A 12,338-nucleotide genomic window follows, 5' to 3' on the forward strand; every position below is an offset into this window, starting at 1 on the left:
TTTCCTTCTGAATAATACTTTATTATTATTATTTTCATTTTTTGTGGTGCTGGGGATCAAACCCAGGGCCTTGTGCATGCAAGGCAAATACTCTACCAACTGAGCTATATTCCTAGCCCGTGATTTAGGTGTTTTTTTTTTTTTTTTTAGATGTGGACTTATTTTATTTATTTATTTATTTATTTATTTATTTATTTATTTATTTATTTATATGTGATGCTGAGAATCAAACCTAGTGCCTCACACATGCTAGGCAAGAGCTCTACCACTGAGTCACAACCCCCGTGCTTTAGTTTTAAATAAAATTTTGGGAATTATTTCAGTGCTCTTTATAGTAGAACATCTATGATATATACAGAGTCCAGTGTATGAGCCGTGCCATTAAAATACATCTAAGGACATATGTTTCTGAATTTTCTGATAATGAATAAAACAGCATTATTGTGGTGGTGGTGAGGTGACAGGGGAGCTTATGAATTTCTAGGGCATATTTGTTGTATTGAGACAACTTTGGGGGTAATATTCCTTTCCTAATCTCTCTAAAAAAAATCAAACCAAAATAACAACAAAACCCAAATCTCCACACCACAGTTCTGTCCTTCATGAAATACCCTTTAGTAAAAGTCTTTTTTTAAAAAAAATATTTGTTTTTCAGCTGGATACAATATCTTTATTTATTTATTATTATGTGGTGCTGAGGATTGAACCCAGGGTCTTGCACGTGCTAGGCGAGTGCTCTACCTCTGAGCCACAACACCAGTCCCATTAAAAGTCTTAGTATGTATTTTATTCTCATGCTGTAATGTCTTTGGGTAAGTCATCTAACACTTTAGAATTTCAGTGTAAGTGAGGAACACAACCTAATTCCATTTTAAGATTGGGAGCCATCTCGTCACAAAGTCATGAAAAGTTAATTTCTGTTTTACTATAAATTACTGAGATGTCTAAACTTGTTTGGAATTCCTGCCCATGTCTTGAACTCACCCATGCCTGGCTCCCCCTGACCAGATAACAACCCTCTCTGAAACCTCAGAAGTGCCTCATAAATTCTGATGTTGGGATCTAAATTTATTCCTTACCTTGAAATAGATCCATATAGATCATTAACCTACTATCAGCCTTTGTATTATGCTTGTCAAAATCCTGTTATCTATAAGTTCTCAAGATGCTTTCTTTTGCAACTTCTTGTGCTATAAAACCTTTTCCTTGAGAGCTGGGGGCTGTTCTCTGGCCAGGATTTCGGGTGAGACAGTCGCTGGTCAGTTTTTGTGTACACAATACAAGCTTGCTTTATTTGATTTAAAATTGGAGTCGATGGTCTTTTCTTTGAGTCGTGTTCAACAGCAAGATGTAAGCCCTGCCTGTCTCACAGTGTGCTGTGAAAGTGCTTGAGAGACCCTCAAACAACAGTTCAGTTCGTAGAGACACAAATGATACTGGCCTGACTCTGAACCCTGGCAGAACTGTTGAACCAGATGGGAGCTCCCAGATTATACCTGAACCCCATCAGCCTACAGCCCACTTCCCAACATGCTTCCAGATAAAGTTCTCTGTTGGGAAATACATGGGGAATTTCAAGTCAGCAGGAAACTTCAAAAAGAGGTGCCTGTAGCCACGTGCAGTGGCACCTGCCTGTAATCCCAAGGATTTGGGAGGTTGCAAAGCCAGCCTCAGCAAAAGCGATGCGCTGAGCAACTCAGTGAGACCCTGTCTCTAAATGAAATACAAAATAGGGATAGAAATGTGACTCAGTGGTTGAGTGTCCCTGAGTTCAATCCCCAGTACCAAAAAAAAAAAAAAAAAAAAAGAGGGTGACTGCTGAACCTGTGACACACACAAAAAAGATCACTGACTACAATTTAAACCAAATTAAAGCAAGCCTATATCTTGTACATGAGAGAGCTGACCAGCAAATGCCTCACTGGAAAGCTGGGATGGGGAACTGCAACAGTTCTCAGAGCAGGAAAGTTTTTATAGCACAAAAAGTTACAAAGGAGGGTGTCTTGGGAACTTACAGCTAACAGGGTTCTGGCAAGCATAATACAAAGGCAGATAGCAGGTTAATGATCTACATGGCTTAACGGTTCAAGGTAGGGAGTAAGTTGAGATTCCAACGTCAGAATTTATGAGAAGCCGCTGAGGTTTCAGAGAGGGTTGTTATATGGTCAAGGAGAGTCAGGCATGGGTGTGTTCAGAGCACTGGCAGGAATTCCAAACACGTTTAAACACCAGAGTATGGTCAGGCCAAATAGAAATCTTAGTATTTTATAGTGAAACAGAAATGAACTTTTCATGACTTTGTGACGAGGTGGCTCTCAATCTTAAGATGGAATTAGTCTGGGTTCATCAGACTGTAGATATGTAGTATAAAGTACCTAGAATGGCATAAATTATATCATCTTAAAACTCTTTTCCCTGTTAAGGGGACGCAGCTATCACCTCTTTAATGAGGTTTGTCTTCCTGCTCAGAAGGGTTTAAGCTCTCACTTATGTCCCTGTGGGTGATGGAAATGGGGTTCCCCTTGGGGGAATGGGCTGGCTGAGAAATAAAAGCTAAGAAAAATAGAATGATGATAAAGCTACAGGACACAGAAAATAATTTCAAAAGCTGGAACGGGACTGGCAAGCTGATCCTACGGATCAAGCTTTTATACCATGGCAAAATGGAGCCTATGCTTGCTTTATTTAATATTGGGAAACATCAAAGGCCTTCCATAGTATATTCTTCACCAAAAAAGGTTAAAGATGGGGCTGTTCAGTTCCCAACGGGTTACACCCATCTCTGGAGCTACTGTAAGGTATCTTCCTAGCAGAGCAGAGATAAAGGTCACTTGTATTGGGCAATCTATTGCCATGGGAGAGCCATGGATAGTTTGCAATGCCAAACCTAAATCTCTCTGGCTACCAAGAGAAGACCCTGGCGTAATTCATGGATGGTTTCCGGCAGTAAGCCACCTAAGAAATTAAAGTCTAGAATAATTAGTGAAGAACAAAAGACAAAGTCAGAATTAGTTTTTTTTTTAATATTTTTTTTGTTATATATGGACACAATACCTTTTTTTGTTTGTTTATTTTTATGTGGTGCTGAGGATCGAACCCAGTGTTTCACATGTGCGAGGCCAATGCTCTGCCACTGAGCCACAACCCCAGCCCCAGAATTAGGTTTAAAGGATGGAACACCTGATAGATCCAACTCACACAGGAGCTGGAGCTGGACAATTAGAATTAGAAAATGGCTCCAGTGGTTTATTTAAGGGGTACATCAAAGGCAGGGATAAGATTTCAGGGGTGGAGGCTTGCTTCATACAGGTTGATTGATTGGCATCTTGACAGGTCACACCCAACTCAGAGGGGCTTTGTGGCTATAGCAGGTCACCTCATCTCTGGTGCTGTGTGGGACCTTTGGCAGAGCGGAGGAGAAAGTTCACCTGCATCAGGCAATCTATCCCTGTGGGGGTGCCATGGGAAGTTCCTAATACCAGACCTATCCCCTCACTGGCTGCGATGCCTGCCGATGTATTCCACATACAGCCCAGGGGTAACTCTCAACACCCTCTAGCACATTAACTATTTGACATTTTGATGAAATTATGTGAGATACTTGGTAAATTAGGGACACATAAAATTACCTACTTCACTATTTCCAGTCAACACGTGTCAGTCTCCATCATAACTGAATTAAGCAGATGTTCCTTCAGTTCAATCCCTAGAATCTCAAAATTGCAGTCAGATATGGAAAGTTATGTTATTTAACCCCTCATTCTGGTTTTTTTTTTTTTTTGTGTGTGTTTTTGTTTTGTTTTTGTGGTACTAAGGACAGAACCCAGGTCCTGGTGCATGCTAGGCTAGTGCTCTACCAGGGATCTATAGCCCAGTCTATAACCCTTCAAATTATTTTTGACACACACACAAACTTGAAAGAATTGAAGTGGATTGTTTAAGGTTGGGGTGTTGGTCCAGTTTGCAGTATCACAATGAAATACTTGAGGCAGTTTCTTTGTAAAGGAAAGATATTTATTTTGGCTCACAGTTCTGCAGGTGCAAAATCTCAGGCCTTATCTGCTGATGGCTTCCTTGTGAGCTCAAGGTGGTGCAGAGTACCACATGGAAAGAGACAAGGAGCACTTGCATGTGTCTTTCTGCCTCTTCTTATAAAGCCACCATAATCCAATATGAGGGCTCTACCCTAATGGCCTTATCTAATCCCAGTCACCTATCAAAAACCCCACTTCTAAACACTATAGTTGGATTGTTTTCACCCTCTTAAAAACTCTAAATGGACATTAAATTTCAACCCATGAGCCAGGCCTGGTGGTGCATGCCTGGGATCCCAGTGGCCTGGGAGGCTGAGGTAGAAGGATTGCAGGTTCAAAGCCAGCTTCGGCAATTTAGCCAGGTGGTAAGCAACCTAACGAGACTCTGTCTCAAAATAAAAAAATAAAAAGGGCTGGGGATGTGGATCAGTGGTTAAGTGCCCCTGGATTCAATCCCTGGTACCAAAAAAAAAAAAAAAATTCAGCCCATGAAACCCTGGAGAACCAATTCAAAACAACAGGAGTCAGAAACCTGGGTCTCAAGGAGCTACCACATGAGACTTTCCAACTGGTGGTCTGGTATCTCGTGGGAGTCAGGCTGTGACTCTGGAGCAGTGAGGAACTAGTTTCTTTATTTCTTTTCTCACATCAGTAATCTTGGCAAAACAAAAATTTATGAGAAAGAATTAGTTTTATTGAGTCATATAAGATATATTTTTATCACTTAGATTATTTTTCTTTTTTTAAATATATTTTTTTTTAGTTGTCAATGGACCTTTATTTTATTTATTTATATGTGGTGCTGAGAATCGAACCCTGTGCCTCACACATGCTAGGCAAGTGCTCTACCACTGAGCCAAAACCCCAGCCCCCTAGATTATTTTCTTTATTGTTGGAAGAAAATCAAATAGAAAATTGTGACAGTTTTTCATTTGGATGGGACATGTGTGTTAGGTAGCAACATGTCTTAATCTTTCAGGGATGTTATAACAAAATACCTTACACTGGGTAATTTATTTTATTTCCATTTTTTATTGGTGCATTATAGTTGTACATAATGGTAGGATTCGTTGTTACATATTTGTACATGCACAGAATATAACAATATAATTTGGCCAATATCATTCCTCAGAATTAGACTGGGTAATTTATAAATAATAGAAATTTATTTATCATAGTTCTAGAGGCTAGGAAGTACATGCTTAAGGTGCTGGCAGATTTAGTGTTTGGTGAAGGCCTACTCTCTCCTCTGCAGATGGTGTCCCTTGTTGTGTTCTCACGTGGTAGAAGGGAGAAGGCAGCTTCTTTCAATCTTTTTTTTTTTTTTTTTTTAAGATTTGCTAGGTATTTTTAATTATATCACTTTCTCCTTGGGATATTACTTCCATTTTATAAACATTAGCAAATATTTAATTTGACCTTTCCATTATAATTCCTAAATACAAATGAAACTTAAAATGCATAAAATATACTGCCATAAAGTTGAAAAGAAAAGTATTACATTAGGAATATCCTAAATTAACAAAGAATTTTCCAAAGAACATCGAATGAGGCAAAGTATATTAATGCTTTATAAATCTACAATATTTTTTACTTGCTTTCTTTGTACAGTTTAAAGCACCATAGCACTGAATGAATAAGAAAGGACCATTTTTAAAATGAAGAAATGGCAATACATGTCACTTAAGGATAAAAGAAAGATAGGCTATTACTTCGATTTGCAAATAATATTCTTTTATTCAAATAGTCCTGTTTCCATTATCCTTAGATGACAAGATTCTTTTTTTTTTTTTTAAAGAGAGAGAGAGAGAGAATTTCAATATTTATTTTTCAGTTTTCGGCGGACACAACATCCTTGTTTGTATGTGGCGCTGAGGATCAAACCCGGGCCGCACGCCTGCCAGGCGAGCGCGCTACCGCTTGAGCCACATCCCCAGCCCCACAAGATTCTTTCCTGTTATGAAAAACGAACATCCTTTTAGTGATGGAAGGCTTCTAATCTCAATCTGGTTGGATCTTCTGGATGTCTCAAGGCAATTCCATTACGCAGCACCAGCTCAATATAAGGTGGCCAAAAGGAATCACTGATTTTGACATATGAATCATGTGGAGCATCAAATAATCTATTTATAAGAATCTCTAATATTTCATGCATTGTTATCAACTTTTGGTTGATTCTTAAATGTTTTTCTTTTTCTTTTTAACATTCCCATCAGGCAGAGGAAAATGGTCTTCTAGAAACTCACCCAAAGTAATCAAGAGTTTCTCCTTGAATGCTTTTATATTAAGCATTTTAGTTTTCAGCTCACTAAAGATTTTTGTTTCAGAAAACGTCACGAACTGATTTTTCAATTCACTGTAAAGTGCATTAAGAGATTCCATTATTTGTTGCAATTCATCCAACCATTGTTCTCCCTTTTTAGGTCTTCCTTTAACTTTCATTCTTTGGCTGAATGGTAGATAGTACCATTTCAAGATCATGTCTTAATTTTTGCAACTCTTCTGTTCCCAATGTTATCAGACCATCCTCTGTCAGGGGAGTAATTCTTCCATGTCTTTCTATATTTCTTCATAGTCTTTAATAAGTTATTCTTCAGTATCTGTAACAACTTCCACATCTGTAGTACTATCGGGATCTAGATCTTGCTGACTCACTAACATGTGGTTTGTGATTTTTCTTAGCCTTATAAGAAAAAAAGCTGTGGGACCTTTGGCAAGTCACTTAACCTTTCTATGCCTCAGTTTCTTCACAGAGCTGTAGGCTTTGGTTCTCAGCTTTGCTTAGCATCAGCCATGGAGCAGAGCCAATCTTTTTTTTTAATAAAGGCACCAATCTCATTAATGAGGGCAAGGCCCTCATGACTTAATCATTTCCTAAAAGGCCCTAACTCTTAGTATTATCACATTGACTATGAAGTTCCAGCATATTAATTTTGGGGAGACATTAATATTCACACTGTAATACATCAACCAAAGAACCTGTCCAGTTTAGTTGAAGTGGACACTTAGTTGGTGTTTTATGCCAGATTCGTGGGAGCCCAATAGACCTCCAGGAGCCGAATCCGATGCAAGCACACAAGTCTTTATTGCAAGCTGGAGCCTGGATTCACAACCGTTCCTGACGCAGCGGTCCCAGGGAGTGAGTCCTGGTCCTTTGTTCAGTGAGACTATAGGTTTTGGGGGGATACTCTATGAGTCACAACATCACACAGCAAATCATTCCATACCTTGGGAAAATCAAACAACAACTCCTTTTTTTTTTTTTTTAGAATGGGAGTTAAATCGTTTTATTTATCATGCACTCAATATTACTTGCTTATTTATAAATACGTAGACTTCCATTCTTTTTTTTTAAAACAACTGATACTATACAGTGTACTTATACAGTGTATTGTATTCAGTAAATTACATAAGATATTGAGCATTTTTTTTTAAAGAGAGAGAGAGAACTTTTTTTAATATTTATTTTTTAGTTTTCGGCGGACACAACATCTTTGTTGGTATGTGGTGCTGAGGATCGAACCCGGGCCTCACGCATGCCAGGCGATGTGGCTACCGCTTGAGCCACATCCCCAGCCCTAGACTTCCATTCTTAAGGAAGAAGTGCACATATAAAGAGCCAGTGAAAATTTATAGATAATGACATCCAGAAAAATAATGAGTATCCTCATTCCAGAGGGAAGAATATTTAAAATTACCTGTCAAGATTCTCCTCTGCTTCCTACCTGCCTTTTTTTTTATTGGTGGTTGTTCAAAACATTACATAGTTCTTGAGATATCATATTTCACACTTTGATTCAAGTGGGTTATGAACTCCCATTTTTACCCCGTATACAGATTGCAGAATCACATCAGTTACACTTCCATTGATTTACATATTGCCATAGTCGTGTCTGTTGTATTGATTAGCACATTCAATGGTGGGAACAAGTTGGGTATGGGTGATTGATTAGTACAAAAGGGGGATTTGTTTGAACTGATTGGTTTAGGCCACGAAGGGTGTACGTGCTAAACTACATGGTTTCCCAACATTTTATCAACCACCATAAACTACTTGAGGGTCCTCTGGCATTCCAGGTATTTTCCCTGTCTTATGCTGATTGGAGGTTGCTAGGGGGGTTGCTATGGGTCCTCACCTAGGGTAACTGAGTCAGGGACACCCGGTGCCTCAGACCTCTCCGGTTATTTACAGACAAACAGCTCAGCAGGGTGGATATGTGCTTAGGAGTGCTCTGTGGGTTTTTCCAAGGACAAGGGTCACGCCCCCTTCCTTAGGACAGGCCTTGAGGTAGAAGCTACTGTTATTTATTTATTTTTAAAAATGGAGTCACATTAGTTTCTCAGGTGGACGTGTCTGGAAGCCTGATAGTGTTCCTATGCCCAAAGCAGCTCATATTGCTTGTCATGCTTTAGAGCAGTAGTTCTCAAAGTGATTCTTGAATTAGCAGCAGCAGCAACAGCAGTAGTGGCAAGGGGAATCCACCCTAGATTTATATAATCAGGAACTCTGGTGGTTGGGTTATGGCCAGCAATCTGTGTTTTAACTTGTATGCTCAAGTTTGAGAACCACTGCCTTAGAGATACTTGGAGCTAATCATAGTAGTGTTGAGTTGAAACTGATGTTAAATATAAATGCTACTATTTTTAGGTCTTAAGAAGAGCTTTTGTGTCTGTGATTCTTCTCTAGGTTAGTTTAGAAACTATCTGATATAAGCCCAAAGTGCCAATCAGAAGTGCCGTAATACTAGGCCTAAATGAAGCAATGAAAAAAGAATTGCTAAAGATAGTCAAAGATAATTATCAGTTTACTCATATTATGCATGAAACACAATAAGAATGTCATTTAAAGAAGATAGTAGGGCTGGGGATGTGGCTCAAGCAGTAGCGTGCTCACCTGGCATACACGGGGCGTTGGGTTCGATCCTCAGCACTACGTAAAAATAAAGATGTTATGTCTACCGAAAACTGAAAAATAAATATTAAAAAAAAGATACTAGTATCCTTCAGAATATTGAAAATATTTGGACTTGTGGGACACTAGTGAAGCCAGATTTAAAGATAGGTAGTTAGTGTAGTTAGGTAAATTGGGTCTAATGTGGAGTAAAATCAAGAATGAAGGCCGTATTGAGAATCTGGAGTCCAGGAAAGTTCAAAGTTCTTTAAAACACAGCTCAAAGGGGTGTTAAGAGGTGAGAACAGAAAAGCTGGCGGTCTTTACCACAACACTCAAAAGTCCCCAAGGCCGGGAGCCTATCCCAAGGAAATGTTAATGAAGCAGCTCTCAGCAAACAAAGAGATGCTAATCCAAACGCCCTTCCTGCCCAGGTTACTACCCACCTTTTGGGCCTTCCCACTTACATTCCACCACGCAAGATAATAGAACAAAGGACAGGAATGCACTTGACAGGGATGCAGGAAATCTGAAAGTAAACCTTAGCTATAAAAAAGAGAAGACCTCCCCCTTCCATGGATTCCACCTCTTGGGTCCCCTTCTTCCTCCAGGGAGAAATCTTTTCTACTGTCCTTTAATAAAGTTTCAACTTTCCACTCTAAACTTGCCTCGGCGTGCTTCTCTGGTATTATACTTCAGCATCGGGGAAATAAGGACTCACCACCGGTAAACAGCGGTAACACTAGGAGACCCTGACAACATGAGGGGAAAGATGCTGGAAAAGAAGGCACAACTGAAAGAAGACCTGGGGGAAGTTGCATAATTGCTCTAAGTCACTTACTTGTTCTGCTCTGACACTGACCAGAAGTCCTAAAATGATTTTGCTGGAATGAATGGGAGAGTGTTTGGGACATCTATCCAATAAAACTTTGAATTAGATACACACTGAGATTTAGATTTGTGTTCATGTAACAGAAAACACAATATAATAGTGGCTTAACTAAGATAGTCACTGATTTATCATTCATATAATAGAAATCTGAAGGTTGGTAGTCCAAAGACTTGTGTGTCAGCTCCACAGTTTTCAGGAACTCTTTTTTTCAGTGCTGGGATCAAAGCCAAGGCCTCATCCATACTAAGCAAGCAAGCACTCTACCACTAAGCTACACTCCCAGCTTAAAGAACCTCGACTCTTGTCTTTTTGTTTAATGATTCTTAATTATGGCTTTTATTTTCAAGATATTACCTCATGGTAAATAAGACAGCAGCAACTCCAATCATCACAGAAGAGCAAAAGGGCAAAAAGGTACACACCCTGATTGAATAATTTCCTCTCAGATAGTCTTCCTGGAAATCAAATATAATATAATGCATTCCATTGGCCAGAATTTAGTTACATTAGCCAGTCTTAATTGTAAAGGAATCCTTAGCTGAGGCTGGCTTTGAACTTGCCATTCTCCTGCCTCAGCCTCCTGAGTCGCTAAGATTATAGGAGTGCACCATCACACTTGGATCAGAAATCTTAAAGATTAGATTGTCCCTTACATTTATTTTGAAACCCAAACAGCTCCCAATATATGTGGTTTCAAAATGAAACAATTTTAACACCACTCTTGCTTAATCCTTATGCTAGTTACTTCAGGGAAATGGAATATCTGAATAATTTCACTTGACAGAGGATAATGTTATCAGAAATCTGGCAGGGGAAATTCTGTTTTAAAAACAAATGCATGGCCAGGCGTGGTGGCTCCGGCCTGTAATCCCAGAGGCTGGGGAGGATCTCCAATTCAAAGCCATCCTCAGCAATTTAGCGAGTTGAGTTGCTAAGCAACTCAGTGAGACCCTGTCTCTAGTAAAATACAAAATAGAGCTAGGGATGTGGTTCAGTGGTTGAGCGCCCCTGAGTTCAATCCCTGGTACCCCAAAACAAAAATTAAAACAAAACAAAAAACCAAAAAAAGCCCCAAATCCATTCTGATTGTTTTTGAAAAAAATTTTTTTGAATTTGTGATCCATGATCTTATACAATTACACACGAACAGGAAAAGAAAGATGACATCAAGGCAAGCTTGACTAGTTGTTCTAGTCGCTAGACGACATTTATTCATTCAGTGTTTATAATTAAAACGAGTGTTGCTCATATAGTGATCTGATTTTACAACATATAGTGCTTCAGATTTGATCCCTGATATAAAAAGAAACAACAAAACCTCCACCAAACTCAAGCTGTAAGTATAGATTTTTGAAAAATTAAACTTGTTTGTCATCATAACAGAGCCACGTCACTAATTAAAGCCAAATTTTTACATCGCTTGAAAACATGGAATTGAAATTCATAACAGAATAACAAAGCATATGGGAAAGAAGAAGTCACCAGTGAGATAATTTCACATAAACAATATGTGATATTAATTTAAGAACCAATGTACTTTAAATAATGGCATCAGACATGACTAATAGAGTAGAATCCGGAAATTCAGACAGGAAATCTAGCTTTGAAAAGTGAGGCATAAACAGGAATGGGGATAGGGTAGTAACAGAAACTTTCACGGGTCTTAGAATTAAGGGATCTCTAGCTGCTTTAGCACCCAAAGGATGTGTTAACTCATTTTAAAAACAGCTTTATTGGGCTGGGGTTGTAGCTCAGTGGTAGATTGCTTGCGATGCATGTGTGAGGTACTAGGTTGAATCCTCAGCACCACATAAAAGTAAATAAAGAAATTGTGTCCAATACAACTAAAATACTTTTAAAAAAACAGCTTTATTGAGATACTTTACATAATCACAAACGTCACCCATAGGAAATATACAGTGATTTTTAGTAAATTCAGTGCTGTGCAATTATCAACCTCAATCTAACATAGTTTTTCAAGTTTTTTTCTGGGGTACAAACCATTTTTATCTTTCTTGTATAAAGGTACATGGTGACTCAATAAAATCACAGAGCAAGTATCAAGAATTCAAAGATGACTCACTGAAATTGCGTGTAATAGACATGTGCAGGCAGCTGCTGTGCTGAAACCAACAGGGATAAAGAGAGGAAGGGTGGTTGGAGGTAGCACTGAGCAATGGTTACCAGCCAGCCTTAGTGTCAGACTGCTGGAGATCTGCTTCTGTCATCCTCACTTAATCAAGGAATTACTTAACTCTCTGAGTTTCCTTTTACTTATCTGTTGTAAAATAATAGCACCCTATTTCATGAGATTATGAAGACTAGATGAAATAATATATGCAATGGGCTTCATATAGTCTCTCATATAGTAAATATTCAATTAAATTAAGTATTTTTATAATTTTTACTGGATGACTATTAAATAACATTTCATAAACTAGACACAAAGGATCACATACGGTGCCAGAAGAATGATCAATTGCCAAAGGCTAAGGAGGAAGGGTAGGAAATTGACTGCAAA

The 12,338-nt window shown here is 38.7% G+C and overlaps 1 pseudogene across 1 annotated transcript; it reads right to left on the reverse strand.

Annotated features, from left to right (window-relative positions):
- Nucleotides 1–1,318: 1,318 nt before the first annotated feature.
- On the reverse strand, nt 1,319–7,514 carry LOC308640788 (centromere protein K-like; annotated as a pseudogene). Its single transcript has one exon. The product of its transcript is annotated as a centromere protein K-like (transcript).
- Nucleotides 7,515–12,338: the final 4,824 nt, after the last annotated feature.

The sequence above is a fragment of the Spermophilus citellus genome (assembly GCF_964194105.1).
Source record: "Spermophilus citellus genome assembly, chromosome: 2".
Taxonomy (NCBI): Eukaryota; Metazoa; Chordata; class Mammalia; order Rodentia; family Sciuridae; genus Spermophilus; species Spermophilus citellus.